Below are 5,211 nucleotides of genomic sequence, written 5' to 3'. Positions count from 1 at the left end.
TATTTTATATTTTATATATAAGACCGAATTAGTAATATGCTGAGAAAAAGAATAATCCACTGTAAATAACTTACTCAATAAAATGCTCTGATTTTTAAACAACTATTCTCAGAGGTTTTAAGATTTAAAATTATTTCATTCTAGAAGAAAACTCTGAACAAATTAGAATTGACTTTTTCTATGAAAGTAGAGCCTGGGACATGGATAGAGACAGGAGCAGTTCTTAAAGATATTTGAACGGGAAAAAGAGTTTCACGGTTCTTTCCTTCCTTCCTCCTTTAGTTGCTGCTTTTCTGGTTTTAGAATTTCAAACAAAGAAATACATACTGGCTCCACTGCTAAGAAACGCCCTTTTTCTCAGCAACTTCCTCTTCCAGTTTTCTTCTCCACCATTCACATATGAGAACAATACCCATAGCCATTCCTACCATTCTGATTAACCAAAAGCTCTGAGGTTTGGAAAAATTAAGGGCAGCAAGTTATTGTACCCAACTACCACCTACCTCAGATCCACAATCTTCACTCATTAGAAGTCAAATAACAGGTTGCACAAAGAAAGGGGTATTAAGCTTAATCAGAGGTGGGCTATTGAACCTTTCACCCCAAGAAATCCAAAGAAATTTGAACTAAAAAATGGGAAATTTCTCCCATCCCAAGAAAATGTGGCCCTCTGATGCAGGAGAAAAGTGAATGGGCTGGCACCATCCTGAACCAAAGTCTAGTCTATACACCAACAGCTGCTGAACTTTCTTCTACAGGCAACCCTACCAGGATTCAAATGGAGCTCTCTGAGGATCTGACACCCTTCAAAGTGACTTTTACGACTTACAAATAGTTCTTTTCAACTTACAGACTGGATAAAGGGGCTGGACTTATAATTAACCTTCCAGAGAACAAGACTGTCCCCATCCCAGAAGTCAAATCACATATCTGGGGGCAGACCTCTGCCCCCATTTGCAACAAGGCAAACTTCCCTAACACTATCTTTTAAGTGGGCAGTGACTTCCCCCTTGCCTAGAGATTCTGAGAGGAAACAATTTAGTTAAGTAACCTCTGCCCTTTACTGTGTGACCTTGGGCAAGTTACTTAACTCCTCTGAAACTCAGTTTCCTTATGTGTAAATTCTCAAGGGTCACTGTAAAAGTTCATAGGCCTAAGCGAGGGTTGGCACCTAGTAGGGCTGCCATAAAAGTTCTTCTTCCTCCTTCTAACCCTCCTGATTTCTGGGCCTACATTCCAATCAGAGCCCCAAGGAGCTCCAAGGAGTCCTTCCTCTTCTCTGGTTCTATGGACAACCGTATTAAAACTTCCCCTCTCAGAGGCTGTAGCATTCCTGGAGAATCAAGAGGACCCCAACTCACCCCATCACGCTCTGGGTAGCACCCACGTCCTCCTTGGAATAGCCCCTTTAGACAACTCTCCCCCTTACTCTGCAGACCATCCTGTACGCGCACATACCCACACGCACTCTTACACACACACACACAGTGTCCTCCTCCCGCTCCTCAATATTTAGCAGGTCGGGGCCTCAACGAGCACCTCAGTTACTTCGTGGTCCAGAGATGGAAACTGAGGCTCAGCCTGGGGAAGAATTTGTCCAAGATCTCAGACAACAGCTGGGACCCAACTCCTGTACATACATCTGCCGACGAAACCCTCGTTTTACACACGGGGAAACTAAGGCCTAGAGAGGAAAGTGACTTGCTCAAGATCACACAGGTAGCTGATGGCAGAACCAGGTCAGGTCGGGACACTCGTAGTCCCTCAGACTTGCAGACCCCTCCAAGTTTCCGAAGGGGACTCCGGGTCACTCCCTCCCTCCCTGAGGGGGTGGGGTGGACTAAGACACCACCCCGCGCTGACCGCTCGCCCAGCCTCTGCCTCTCCGCAGTAAGAGTCGCGGCACCCACTCCCCCGGAACCCTGCGGCTCGGGAGGAGCGGCCGGGCCGGGGCCCGCGCCTCCCAGCGGGGTCTACCCAAGGGGACTTGTTGCTCACCTGGCCTCCCGCAGTCGCCGTCAGCGACAGGAAAGGCCGGCCGGCCGCACAGTCTCCGCACAGAGTGTACTCCCGCGGACCGCCTCGCGGGCTGCCACACGGCCGGACCCCCCTCAGCGCGCTACGCCCCCAGCCGCGCTCGCCCGGCCCGTGTCCGCCATTACGGTATTCCCCGCCCTGGGACGCAGCCACACCCCGCCAATGGCCCTGATTGGTTCACTGCCCAACCCACCCGGGGCTTCGGGGCGTTCCATTGGCCTGAGTAAAATGCCAGTTAAACAGCTACGCAAAAGACGTACTCACGGGTACCCTCCCCGGAGCTCCACCCGGGCGACTTCCGCAATCCGAGTAAACAGCGGGGTGCAAACCAAGTGAAGTGGGGGGCAGAGATTAAGGCAAACCGACTCCTAAGTTCGAAGTAGGGAAAACTCACCAAAGAAAGTGTAAAACCTCGTACAAAGTGTGTTGAAAGATGAATTCTTCTTGTTAGCCTTCAAAGAACCGCTATATTTGGTGAAAGGAAGGGGCCAAGCCCGTAAACTTTCTGTGGACACCCCTCAAGTTGCAGATGGTGTTGTCCCTTCACTCCGGTCTCAGCCCGAGCAGAAAGTAGGGTGGGGAGAGTGAGTCACAAACTCTAGCCCGCCCTGCACGGTCCATCTGGGGCGAGGCCCGGGTCCTGGGAATGGGGGATAGCACTGAAAAGCCATGGTCAAAGTGAGCGGATCCCTGGTTGAGCCACTTCACTCTGCGACCTCAGACATCTTCTAGAATTTATCTGGGTCTCAGTTTGTCCTTCTGCAAAATAGGAGCAGTCGTCTGTGCCTCACATGCGGGGAGTGTTTGTTGAGGATTCATGCATGAGTGAGGAATATGCGCGTCTTGTTGATTACAAAAGGCTGCAGATGGCTGGGCGCTGTGGCTCTGGCCTGTAATCCCAGCGCTTTGGGAGGTCGAGGCGGGCGGATCACTTGAGGTCGGGAGATCGAGACCAGCCTGACCAACTTGGAGAAACCCCCGTCTATACTAAAAATACAAAATTAGCCAGCCGTGGTGGCCCATGCCTGTAATCCCAGCTACTCAGGAGGTTGAGGCAGGAGAATCGCTTGAATTCTCTGCCGAGAGGCGGAGGTTGCAGTGAGCGGAAATCACGCCATTGCACTCCAGCCTAGGAAACTAGAGCGAAACCCCGTCTCAAAAGGCCCGGCGCGGTGGCTCATGCCTGTGATCCCAACACTTGGGGAGGCCGAGGCGGGTGGATTACTTGAGGTCAGGGGTTCAAAACTAGCCTGGCTAAGTGAAATCCCGCCTCTAGGTGGATCACCTGAGGTGGGGTGGTTGAAACCAGCCTGGCCAACATGGTGAAATCCGGTCTCTACTAAAAATACAAAAAATTAGCCGGGCATGGTGTCGCATGCCTGTAATCCCAGCTACTCGGAAGGCTGAGGCAGGAGAATCTCTTGAACCCGGGAGGTGAAGGTTTCGGTGAGCCGAGATCACGCCATTGCACTCCAGCCTGGGCAACAAGGGCAAAACTCTGTCTCAAAAAAAGAAAAAAAAGAAACCCTGCCTCTATTAAAAACGCAAAAATTAGCTGGGCCTGGTGGTGCGCGCCTGTGATCCCAGCTACTTGGGAGGCAGAATCGATTGAACCTGGGTGGTGGATGTTGCAGTAAGCTGAGGTCATGCCACTGCACTCCAGCCTAGGAGACAGAACGAGTCTCAAAAAAAAAAAAAAAAAAAAAAAAGGCCGCAGCTAGATAGAAATGTGACAAATTCACACGTTAGCAAAGATACCTCACTTCGTTCTCTAGGGCAACTCTGTAAGGCAGATTATTACCCTCGTTTTTGCAGAAGACAACTGAGTCTTCCTGAAGTTGCATGACTTACCCAGGGTCCTCCAGGGAATTTGAAACAGCCCCGGAACTCAAACCTGTATCTTGGTTTCCATTCCTGTATTTCTCCCTTTTCAGGCCTATTATCATATGAGAATGACTTCCCTCCCCTCTCCGCCCCCTCCCCCACACTCTTCCCTCAGGCATCCCTTTAGCATTCCAGGAAAGGTCTTAAGGGTGCCAGGCCAGTCCCTCATCTCTCTGATCAATGTAGACTTGGGCACAGGCCACCCCCCAGCTATTGTTAACCATCAGGGTTCCTGAGGAAAAGTGACACTAGGGGTGTGCCCAGGCTGTTTCTGGGGTCCGAGGAGTCAGGATGTGAAAAGGGGGTGACAGATGGGTCGAGAACCTATGCAGAATCTCAAATGAAGATGGAGAGGCTCAGAGGGGGGCAGTGATGCCACTGTGAGCCCTCAGCAGGGCTGCCTCCATGCCAGGACTTAAATCCAGGTTTCTCTGCTCTCAGAACAGGGCTCTTTTCACCACAGGATTGTTTTTCCCAGAAGAGCTGCTTGGCTGTAATTCCTAGTCCTTTTCCCTCCCTGGAAAGGAAGGAGGCCAAGAAGGGAGTGGGAGGGGAAGCAGCCTAAGACTTCAGAAGGGCAGAGACAGCCAAGGGGGTGGTGCCAGCAGGGCCCCGGTGCCATCCGAATTGGTGTCCTCCAGGCTCAAACTGGGACATGTGGTCTGACAACCGAGGACTATTTAAATCCTGGCTGTGGCTGTTGGGTGCTGGGGGGCAGCTGTGCCGAAGGCAGTGGCTTTGGGGTTAGGCAGACCTGAGATCGAGTCCTAGCGCCACCCTCTAGCTCTCTGAGCCTCACCTACCTCTTCTCTGAAATGATGACAAAAGGGCAGTTGTGAGGATTCAATGAGTTAATTGTGGCATTAATGAGTCATGTATATAAAGTGCCTGGTAGCTATTTATTCATTCATGGATTCATCCATTCAATGAAAAATTATTAAGCACCCACATCGAGGGCAGCCTGACAGTGGCGTAGCTACAATAGCAAGCAAAACAGACTCAGACCCTCATGGAGTTTAAAGTCTGGGAAGGAAGGAAATTGTTAACCAAATGATCAGACAAATCAAAAACAGAAACTGAGATAAGGAAGCAGAAGGTAAAGTGCAATGTGTTTATGAGAGTGAATGTCAGGGGATGGGGTGGGGTCAAAGGAGATTTTCCTGAAGAGATGATGTCTGAGGTGAGTTGATGAATGGGGGTTCATTTACTCATTTTTTTTTTTTTTTGGAGACAGTCTTGCTCTGTTACCCAGGCTACAACCCAGGCTGGAGTGCAGTGACACAATCTCGG

General features: G+C 50.5%; 1 protein-coding gene and 1 pseudogene across 3 annotated transcripts in view; one reads left to right on the top strand and one right to left on the bottom strand.

The window, feature by feature from the left end:
- The window catches only part of WASF2 (WAS protein family, member 2), a 104,595-nt gene extending 102,394 nt beyond the window's left edge, over nucleotides 1–2,201 (bottom strand). For 2 of the 3 annotated variants that reach the window (XM_011955559.1, XM_011955561.1), the window contains exon 1: nucleotides 1,999–2,201. The gene's annotated coding sequence lies outside the window, so the exon portion shown is untranslated. The remainder of the gene's footprint in view (nucleotides 1–1,998) is intronic. The other variant, XM_011955560.1, reaches the window with a different exon arrangement.
- LOC105521459 overlaps nucleotides 1–2,373 on the top strand; it is a 15,075-nt pseudogene extending 12,702 nt beyond the window's left edge.
- The last annotated feature ends 2,838 nt before the right edge of the window (nucleotides 2,374–5,211 follow it).

The sequence above is a fragment of the Colobus angolensis genome, unplaced genomic scaffold (assembly GCF_000951035.1).
Source record: "Colobus angolensis palliatus isolate OR3802 unplaced genomic scaffold, Cang.pa_1.0 Scaffold4, whole genome shotgun sequence".
NCBI classification, from domain to species: Eukaryota; Metazoa; Chordata; class Mammalia; order Primates; family Cercopithecidae; genus Colobus; species Colobus angolensis.
Note: the sequence above shows the minus strand (reverse complement) of the source record. Positions and strands in the feature narration are given on the sequence as shown.